Genomic DNA, 11,977 nt, shown 5'->3' with positions numbered 1-11,977 from the left:
TGGTACCGGTAGCTTCCATCGCAAAGGACAAGAGGCTATAAAGAAAGATTGTGTTACGTTGGAACATAGGAGAGGCTACTATGGAACGGATTTTATTTAAGGGTTGTGTAACACTGGCATATTTGTGAGAAACTTGTTATTTATAACATTCATTTCCATCTACTTCTCTCATAAACATATTAATATGACAATCTGCATATTATTATTGCCTCGACTCCTATTTGTGTTACTTCTTCTGCTACCTCCACTGAGCTATATCCTCTGTAAAAATGAGTGCACTGTATTAGTCCACTGCAATAGTTGCGACGAGTAGTATAAGACCTTTACATGTGATTTCATGATTTCCAGTCAAATTTGTTTATTTTTGACGAAGCAATAAATTGTCAATATGTCTGTAGCTTGTGATTTACATTTCTAGATCACTCAGAGAATATAAGAGTCTGTGAAAGACATTTCCACGATAGTGATATCAGGCTTGTCTCAGTCAGTGATTTACATTACTAGAGCTCTCGGAATACAAAAGTATATGGAAGACAATTCCATGATAATAACATCAGGCTAACGCATTGCTGCAGGCAGAATACGAGATATGGCTCTGTCCCGGCAGAATACGAGATATCGCTCTGTCCCATCTAAATATCCGTGGCAAAAGATTTCAGTCGAGCAACACCGAGTGAAGAGAATCTCTGACAGATTGTGTGTTGACGTGGACATTTTTCTATATACTCATAGAGACAGATCCAACCAGTTTGTACAGCAGGGTTCGCCAACTCAATACCAGTCTCAAGGCAACATCGAGATGAAATAAGTCACACATAGTTACCACAAAAGAACTAGTATTTTATTGAAGGAATACAAATACAACAAAGAATATCGGGATCATGAATATCATTTTATTCTACAGCAGGGGTTCTCAACTTCTCTTGTGTAACGGGCCGCATTTTAACAGCAAAAGACGCTACGGGCCGCAGAACAATATTACCGTGTAGTTGTGGACTACAATTAAATTTAGGCTACTGCAGCCTATTTACCACTCGTATACGGGCATTTAGTACATTTTTATGCATTATAAAGCATCAATGGACGGTGTTCGTAAGTTTGCAGCTGCTGCTTATTGTGAGAATATGTATCTTCTTGCGGCGTAATTAAATCCCTTCATGGAGCGTGCATTGCATTCATTGCCAAGTGGGTATAAGCAACTTAAAACCCTTCCACCAGCGAACCGAACGCTCTGTTTCAATGCTTCAGTGAGCAATTATAAAATTATGATAAATTTTGCGTTACAGAGGCCATTATCACATTGAGCTCTGAGTGGTATGAGAGAAAGTCTGGCGTTCTGGCCATTTCTGAGCAAACCAATCAACCATTCTCCATTCCTTCCATGCATGGGGCCCTACATCAACAGTTACAGAGTTAGCTTTGTCAAGTTGATATTTTTCGCTGGCCCCCTCACCACGTTTGCCCAGCCAGCATTTCCTCTGCATATATGTCCACTATGATAAAATTCAACCAGATAGTTAGTTATGCAATGTCGGTGGATTTGTCCGAGGTTGGGTTAAAGCAGTCTACGCGGCAACGTGTTTCAGAACATGCGACCGACTGACATTGAAGCAACTCGTCTGGACACGATTAAATCAGACGACTGTATCTTCGAAATTTGTCTTTGCTGGTAAGTTCTGGAAACAGCAAATATTCGCACAGTATGTTAAGGTCTTATTGAAATCGCAAATTCTGTAGCAGATTTCTAGGATTTAGCGATATTCCAAGTAATTTTGCACGATGCGTCTGTAACGTTGTCGGCAATCTCAACAACCGTTCGCAGTGAGTCAAACACTCTTTAAAATTGCAGGCCAGCTACGTAGCGGGATTCTCTTGAACCAGAGTCCAGCAGAATACCGATTCAAAACAATAACAATCTGAAGTCGAGCATATATCAAGAATAGAGAGCACATTAAAGCAGTGCTGTTTCTCAAACTTTTTCTGACACCCCCCCTTTTTTTAAAGAGAATAATTTCTTGCTCCCTTATCGTCATATAACAAAATGCAACCAGAATGCTACAAACGGCTAGTTTGATGGCATGGAAGGTTATGACTGTTGATGAGAGAATTCTCAAATATGAAATTCGGAGTTCGGACTATGCACAGAGAAATAACTATGAACTGAAGACAAATGGCGCCCAGCGCGAAATTTTTTTCAGTTGACCGCAGCGCCGCACCCCTTTCAGATGCTTTCACGCTCCTAAAGGGCGCGCCGCCCCGTTTGAAAACCACTGCATTCAAAAATTAATAATCAAACGAAACGGGGACGGTGCGATAAAAAAGCCAAGTATCTAAATGAATTTGTTACAATACCGTGTCAGCAATAATTGTGTTTATAATGAAAGATGTCGACGGCCGCAAAATAATCGTCTGCGGGCCGCATGCGGCCCGCGGGTTGAGAACCCCTGTTCTACAGTATGAGCTGCGTACGATACCTGACAACAGTTTTCACAGCAGTACTATCTGAAAGACATCTCTTAATCTTGTGGGAATCCCTAAGTGGTTTTCTAAGACTCTCAGTCTTGGCAGTATCTCCGCCATCGCACGTCAAGCCAAGATACCCCACCCATTCATATCAGCTGATTCTGTCTCGATTAAATGCAGTTACCATCGCCGAAGCTGTTTCAGCTAGTGAGACAGGCCACCCCTGGGTTTTTCCACCCAGATCTGGGGTTTTCGAGCATCCCCTGGGTTCATCAGAGTGTTCGTCAGGTCGATTTCACGCTCGAAAATCAATTATTGGACCAGTAAGATCATAATGTCGTGAAATGTACGTCCTTCAGTTCGAGTTCGCCATTGTCGATGGATTCAGCTGTTATTGTACCGGGAGAGTCATGAGAGACTGTTTACATTCGATAGTTTCACTACTAAAATGAGATGCCTTGCGATGCGATGGAGCTTCATTGAATGCTGACTGTCAGGCACTTGGCTGCAACCTGCAATCATGTATGTCTTCATCTTTGCAAACTAAAGATTGAATGAGCATATAGGAGTCAATATTGTTATGCCGTTTTGGGTATGCTACATCAAGATAGGCAATCATCTCCAAATAAGTTTCATGCAGCATTAATGCTAATAAACGAACACAGTAAATTAATATGTACCGGTACTGTGTCTGAGGCAATGAGAATACTGAAATCCATGTATTCTACAAACATTTTGTGGCCTAATAATCAATGTTCCCTCTAATTTTTGACGAGTCTGCGCACACTCACCAGCTTACTGCGCAGAGCCTTGGACAACAGTGCGTAACGACTAAAAAATGGTCCCCACTTCAGATTTTTTGTGCGCAACTTGAATTTTCTGTGCACAGAGACCGTGTAAGCACTGCGAACGTGCGAAGCTTAGAGGGGACATTGCTAATAATCTATTATTTCCAGATCAAGTGAATTTCAGTGCAAACGTTTCAATGTCCACAAACGTAAAAACTGTTGAATATGCGTAGGCTACACCGGTAGCTAAGCATCTGTTCGCGACAATAAGAAGCCAAGAACTCCGTTCTTTACAGTTCCAAGCTGAACTTCTTACAAGATATTAGCATAAACTAATATTAAATCACCTTATATATACGCGGCTTCCTTACATTCCAATGGCGCGGTATTCAGAAACGTCGGCGAATAACCTCGTCGGGGGAGCAAAATGTGGCTGATTCCAATCTTGGCCAGTCATACACTACTGGCGCCAGAGCGCTGGAAATCGTCTATATCGACTACGGTTGAATTTTTTCTTTATTCGGGTCTAATTTGGAAATAATCAGGATTGCGAGGCTTAATATATTACAACATCGTTATTCGCTCATTGCTATCTGAAATAAATCGAGGAATAATAGTCGAAGTGATTCGTAACACATTCTTCGCTAGAGCGAAATTATCGAATGCAACCAGAAGCACTTTCAACGTTATATTTAAGAGTCGAGCGGACTTGCTAATATTACAACTCATATACCACGGGAAAGTGATTGAATAGTTCTACAATATAAAAGTAATTTCTGAGTATAGCGGGTCTTAGTTTATTCAAAATAAGAACGCAAAGATGGTCTGTAACGTCGCATTTGAGGCATACGAATATACCAATTAATACGAAAATACCATACATTCAGCGCTATATTTAAGAGTCGAGCGGAATTGCTAATATTACAACTCATATACCACGGGAAAGTGATTGAATAGTTCTACAATGTAAAAGTAATTTCAGAGTATAGCGGGTCTTGGTTTATTCAAAATAAGACCGCAAAGTTGGTCTGTAACGTCGCATTTGAGGCATACGAATATACCAATTGATACGAAAATACCATACATTCAGCGCTATATTTAAGAGTCGAGCGGAATTGCTAATATTACAACTCATATACCACGGAAAAGTGATTGAATAGTTCTACAATATAAAAGTAATTTCAGAGTATAGCGGGTCTTAGTTTATTCAAAATAAGAACGCAAAGATGGTCTGTAACGTCGCATTTGAGGCATACGAATATACCAATTGATACGAAAATACCATACATTCAGCGCTATATTTAAGAGTCGAGCGGACTTGCTAATATTACAACTCATATATCACGGGAAAGTGATTGAATAGTTCTACAATATAAAAGTAATTTCAGAGTATAGCGGGTCTTAGTTTATTCAAAATAAGAACGCAAAGTTGTTCTGTAACGTCGCATTTGAGGCATACGAATATACCAATTGATACGAAAATACCATACATTCAGCGCTATATTTAAGAGTCGAGCGGAATTGCTAATATTACAACTCATATACCACGGGAAAGTGATTGAATAGTTCTACAATGTAAAAGTAATTTCAGAGTATAGCGGGTCTTAGTTTATTCAAAATAAGAACGAAAAGATGGTCTGTAACGTCGCATTTGAGGCATACGAATATACCAATTGATACGAAAATACCATACATTCAGCGCTATATTTAAGAGTCGAGCAGACTTGCTAATATTACAACTCATATACCACGGGAAAGTGATTGAATAGTTCTACAATATAAAAGTAATTTCAGAGTATAGCGGGTCTTAGTTTATTCAAAATAAGAACGCAAAGATGGTCTGTAACATCGCATTTAAGCCATACGAATATACCAATTGATACGAAAATACCATACATTCAGCGCTATATTTAGGAGTCGAGCGGACTTGCTGATATTACAACTCATATACCACGGGAAAGTGATTGAATAGTTCTACAATATAAAAGTAATTTCAGAGTATAGCGGGTCTTAGTTTATTCAAAATAAGAACGCAAAGATGGTCTGTAACGTCGCATTTGAGGCATACGAATATACCAATTGATACGAAAATACCATACATTCAGCGCTATATTTAAGAGTCGAGCAGACTTGCTAATATTACAACTCATATACCACGGGAAAGTGATTGAATAGTTCTACAATGTAAAAGTAATTTCAGAGTATAGCGGGTCTTAGTTTATTCAAAATAAGAACGCAAAGTTGTTCTGTAACGTCGCATTTGAGGCATACGAATATACCAATTGATACGAAAATACCATACATTCAGCGCTATATTTAAGAGTCGAGCGGACTTGCTAATATTACAACTCATATATCACGGGAAAGTGATTGAATAGTTCTACAATATAAAAGTAATTTCAGAGTATAGCGGGTCTTAGTTTATTTAAAATAAGAACGCAAAGTTGTTCTGTAACGTCGCATTTGAGGCATACGAATATACCAATTGATACGAAAATACCATACATTCAGCGCTATATTTAAGAGTCGAGCGGAATTGCTAATATTACAACTCATATACCACGGGAAAGTGATTGAATAGTTCTACAATGTAAAAGTAATTTCAGAGTATAGCGGGTCTTAGTTTATTCAAAATAAGACCGCAAAGTTGGTCTGTAACGTCGCATTTGAGGCATACGAATATACCAATTGATACGAAAATACCATACATTCAGCGCTATATTTAAGAGTCGAGCGGAATTGCTAATATTACAACTCATATACCACGGGAAAGTGATTGAATAGTTCTACAATATAAAAGTAATTTCAGAGTATAGCGGGTCTTAGTTTATTCAAAATAAGAACGCAAAGATGGTCTGTAACGTCGCATTTGAGGCATACGAATATACCAATTGATACGAAAATACCATACATTCAGCGCTATATTTAAGAGTCGAGCGGACTTGCTAATATTACAACTCATATATCACGGGAAAGTGATTGAATAGTTCTACAATATAAAAGTAATTTCAGAGTATAGCGGGTCTTGGTTTATTCAAAATAAGAACGCAAAGTTGTTCTGTAACGTCGCATTTGAGGCATACGAATATACCAATTGATACGAAAATACCATACATTCAGCGCTATATTTAAGAGTCGAGCGGAATTGCTAATATTACAACTCATATACCACGGGAAAGTGATTGAATAGTTCTACAATGTAAAAGTAATTTCAGAGTATAGCGGGTCTTAGTTTATTCAAAATAAGAACGCAAAGATGGTCTGTAACGTCGCATTTGAGGCATACGAATATACCAATTGATACGAAAATACCATACATTCAGCGCTATATTTAAGAGTCGAGCAGACTTGCTAATATTACAACTCATATACCACGGGAAAGTGATTGAATAGTTCTACAATATAAAAGTAATTTCAGAGTATAGCGGGTCTTAGTTTATTCAAAATAAGAACGCAAAGATGGTCTGTAACATCGCATTTAAGCCATACGAATATACCAAATGATACGAAAATACCATACATTCAGCGCTATATTTAGGAGTCGAGCGGACTTGCTGATATTACAACTCATATACCACGGGAAAGTGATTGAATAGTTCTACAATATAAAAGTAATTTCAGAGTATAGCGGGTCTTAGTTTATTCAAAATAAGAACGCAAAGATGGTCTGTAACGTCGCATTTGAGGCATACGAATATACCAATTGATACGAAAATACCATACATTCAGCGCTATATTTAAGAGTCGAGCAGACTTGCTAATATTACAACTCATATACCACGGGAAAGTGATTGAATAGTTCTACAATGTAAAAGTAATTTCAGAGTATAGCGGGTCTTAGTTTATTCAAAATAAGAACGCAAAGTTGTTCTGTAACGTCGCATTTGAGGCATACGAATATACCAATTGATACGAAAATACCATACATTCAGCGCTATATTTAAGAGTCGAGCGGACTTGCTAATATTACAACTCATATATCACGGGAAAGTGATTGAATAGTTCTACAATATAAAAGTAATTTCAGAGTATAGCGGGTCTTACTTTATTTAAAATAAGAACGCAAAGTTGTTCTGTAACGTCGCATTTGAGGCATACGAATATACCAATTGATACGAAAATACCATACATTCAGCGCTATATTTAAGAGTCGAGCGGAATTGCTAATATTACAACTCATATACCACGGGAAAGTGATTGAATAGTTCTACAATGTAAAAGTAATTTCAGAGTATAGCGGGTCTTAGTTTATTCAAAATAAGACCGCAAAGTTGGTCTGTAACGTCGCATTTGAGGCATACGAATATACCAATTGATACGAAAATACCATACATTCAGCGCTATATTTAAGAGTCGAGCGGAATTGCTAATATTACAACTCATATACCACGGGAAAGTGATTGAATAGTTCTACAATATAAAAGTAATTTCAGAGTATAGCGGGTCTTAGTTTATTCAAAATAAGAACGCAAAGATGGTCTGTAACGTCGCATTTGAGGCATACGAATATACCAATTGATACGAAAATACCATACATTCAGCGCTATATTTAAGAGTCGAGCGGACTTGCTAATATTACAACTCATATATCACGGGAAAGTGATTGAATAGTTCTACAATATAAAAGTAATTTCAGAGTATAGCGCGTCTTAGTTTATTCAAAATAAGAACGCAAAGATGGTCTGTAACGTCGCATTTAAGCCATACGAATATACCAATTGATACGAAAATACAATACATTCAGCGTTATATTTAAGAGTCGAGCGGACTTGCTAATATTACAACTCATATACCACGGGAAAGTGATTGAATAGTTCTACAATGTAAAAGTAATTTCAGAGTATAGCGGGTCTTAGTTTATTCAAAATAAGAATGCAAAGTTGTTCTGTAACGTAGCATTTGAGGCATACGAATATACCAATTGATACGAAAATACCATACATTCAGCGCTATATTTAAGAGTCGAGCGGACTTGCTAATATTACAACTCATATACCACGGGAAAGTGATTGAATAGTTCTACAATATAAAAGTAATTTCAGAGTATAGCGGGTCTTAGTTTATTCAAAATAAGAACGCAAAGATGGCCTGTAACGTCGCATTTGAGGCATACGAATATACCAATTGATACGAAAATACCATACATTCAGCGCTATATTTAAGAGTCGAGCAGACTTGCTAATATTACAACTCATATACCACGGGAAAGTGGTTGAATAGTTCTACAATGTAAAAGTAATTTCAGAGTATAGCGGGTCTTAGTTTATTCAAAATAAGAACGCAAAGTTGTTCTGTAACGTCGCATTTGAGGCATACGAATATACCAATTGATACGAAAATACCATACATTCAGCGCTATATTTAAGAGTCGAGCGGACTTGCTGATATTACAACTCATATACCACGGGAAAGTGATTGAATAGTTCTACAATGTAAAAGTAATTTCAGAGTATAGCGGGTCTTAGTTTATTCAAAATAAGAACGCAAAGTTGTTCAGTAACGTCGCATTTGAGGCATACGAATATACCAATTGATACGAAAATACCATACATTCAGCGCTATATTTAAGAGTCGAGCGGACTTGCTAATATTACAACTCATATACCACGGGAAAGTGATTGAATTGTTCAACAATGTAAAAGTAATTTCAGAGTATAGCGGGTCTTAGTTTATTCAAAATAAGAACGCAAAGTTGTTTTGTAATGTCGCATTTGAGGCATACGAATATACCAATTGATACGAAAATACCATACATTCAGCGCTATATTTAAGAGTCGAGCGGAATTGCTAATATTACAACTCATATACCACGGGAAAGTGATTGAATAGTTCTACAATGTAAAAGTAATTTCAGAGTATAGCGGGTCTTAGTTTATTCAAAATAAGAACGCAAAGATGGCCTGTAACGTCGCATTTGAGGCATACGAATATACCAATTGATACGAAAATACCATACATTCAGCGCTATATTTAAGAGTCGAGCAGACTTGCTAATATTACAACTCATATACCACGGGAAAGTGGTTGAATAGTTCTACAATGTAAAAGTAATTTCAGAGTATAGCGGGTCTTAGTTTATTCAAAATAAGAACGCAAAGTTGTTCTGTAACGTCGCATTTGAGGCATACGAATATACCAATTGATACGAAAATACAATACATTCAGCGTTATATTTAAGAGTCGAGCGGACTTGCTAATATTACAACTCATATACCACGGGAAAGTGATTGAATAGTTCTACAATATAAAAGTAATTTCAGAGTATAGCGGGTCTTAGTTTATTCAAAATAAGAACGCAAAGATGGCCTGTAACGTCGCATTTGAGGCATACGAATATACCAATTGATACGAAAATACCATACATTCAGCGCTATATTTAAGAGTCGAGCGGACTTGCTAATATTACAACTCATATACCACGGGAAAGTGATTGAATAGATCTACAATATAAAAGTAATTTCAGAGTATAGCGGGTCTTAGTTTATTCAAAATAAGAACGCAAAGATGGCCTGTAACGTCGCATTTGAGGCATACGAATATACCAATTGATACGAAAATACCATACATTCAGCGCTATATTTAAGAGTCGAGCAGACTTGCTAATATTACAACTCATATACCACGGGAAAGTGGTTGAATAGTTCTACAATGTAAAAGTAATTTCAGAGTATAGCGGGTCTTAGTTTATTCAAAATAAGACCGCAAAGTTGGTCTGTAACGTCGCATTTGAGGCATACGGATATACCCACTGATACGAAAATACCATGCATTCAGCGTTATATTTGAGAGTCGAGCGGACTTGCTAATATTACAACTCATATACCACGGGAAAGTGATTGAATAGTTCTACAATATAAAAGTAATTTCAGAGTATAGCGGGTCTTAGTTTATTCAAAATAAGAACGCAAAGATGGTCTGTAACGTCGCATTTAAGCCATACGAATATACCAATTGATACGAAAATACAATACATTCAGCGTTATATTTAAGAGTCGAGCGGACTTGCTAATATTACAACTCATATACCACGGAAAAGTGATTGAATAGTTCTACAATGTAAAAGTAATTTCAGAGTATAGCGGGTCTTAGTTTATTTAAAATAAGAATGCAAAGTTGTTCTGTAACGTCGCATTTGAGGCATACGAATATACCAATTGATACGAAAATACCATACATTCAGCGCTATATTTAAGAGTCGAGCGGACTTGCTAATATTACAACTCATATACCACGGGAAAGTGATTGAATAGTTCTACAATATAAAAGTAATTTCAGAGTATAGCGGGTCTTAGTTTATTCAAAATAAGAACGCAAAGATGGCCTGTAACGTCGCATTTGAGGCATACGAATATACCAATTGATACGAAAATACCATACATTCAGCGCTATATTTAAGAGTCGAGCAGACTTGCTAATATTACAACTCATATACCACGGGAAAGTGGTTGAATAGTTCTACAATGTAAAAGTAATTTCAGAGTATAGCGGGTCTTAGTTTATTCAAAATAAGAACGCAAAGTTGTTCTGTAACGTCGCATTTGAGGCATACGAATATACCAATTGATACGAAAATACCATACATTCAGCGCTATATTTAAGAGTCGAGCGGACTTGCTGATATTACAACTCATATACCACGGGAAAGTGATTGAATAGTTCTACAATGTAAAAGTAATTTCAGAGTATAGCGGGTCTTAGTTTATTCAAAATAAGAACGCAAAGTTGTTCAGTAACGTCGCATTTGAGGCATACGAATATACCAATTGATACGAAAATACCATACATTCAGCGCTATATTTAAGAGTCGAGCGGACTTGCTAATATTACAACTCATATACCACGGGAAAGTGATTGAATTGTTCAACAATGTAAAAGTAATTTCAGAGTATAGCGGGTCTTAGTTTATTCAAAATAAGAACGCAAAGTTGTTTTGTAACGTCGCATTTGAGGCATACGAATATACCAATTGATACGAAAATACCATACATTCAGCGCTATATTTAAGAGTCGAGCGGAATTGCTAATATTACAACTCATATACCACGGGAAAGTGATTGAATAGTTCTACAATGTAAAAGTAATTTCAGAGTATAGCGGGTCTTAGTTTATTCAAAATAAGAACGCAAAGATGGCCTGTAACGTCGCATTTGAGGCATACGAATATACCAATTGATACGAAAATACCATACATTCAGCGCTATATTTAAGAGTCGAGCAGACTTGCTAATATTACAACTCATATACCACGGGAAAGTGGTTGAATAGTTCTACAATGTAAAAGTAATTTCAGAGTATAGCGGGTCTTAGTTTATTCAAAATAAGAACGCAAAGTTGTTCTGTAACGTCGCATTTGAGGCATACGAATATACCAATTGATACGAAAATACAATACATTCAGCGTTATATTTAAGAGTCGAGCGGACTTGCTAATATTACAACTCATATACCACGGGAAAGTGATTGAATAGTTCTACAATATAAAAGTAATTTCAGAGTATAGCGGGTCTTAGTTTATTCAAAATAAGAACGCAAAGATGGCCCGTAACGTCGCATTTGAGGCATACGAATATACCAATTGATACGAAAATACCATACATTCAGCGCTATATTTAAGAGTCGAGCGGACTTGCTAATATTACAACTCATATACCACGGGAAAGTGATTGAATAGATCTACAATATAAAAGTAATTTCAGAGTATAGCGGGTCTTAGTTTATTCAAAATA

The 11,977-nt window shown here is 36.9% G+C and overlaps 1 protein-coding gene across 1 annotated transcript in view; it reads right to left on the bottom strand.

Moving 5' to 3' along the window:
• The window catches only part of LOC145449020 (peptidyl-prolyl cis-trans isomerase FKBP1A-like), a 408,653-nt gene that overhangs the window by 58,864 nt on the left and 337,812 nt on the right, over nt 1–11,977 (bottom strand). The gene's annotated exons all lie outside the window — the stretch shown is intronic.

The sequence above is a fragment of the Botryllus schlosseri genome, chromosome 10 (assembly GCF_051294905.1).
Source record: "Botryllus schlosseri isolate E-star chromosome 10, Bs_hap1, whole genome shotgun sequence".
NCBI lineage: Eukaryota > Metazoa > Chordata > Ascidiacea > Stolidobranchia > Styelidae > Botryllus > Botryllus schlosseri.
The sequence above is the reverse complement of the archived record's forward strand: the minus strand, read 5'-3'. Positions and strand labels throughout refer to the sequence as shown.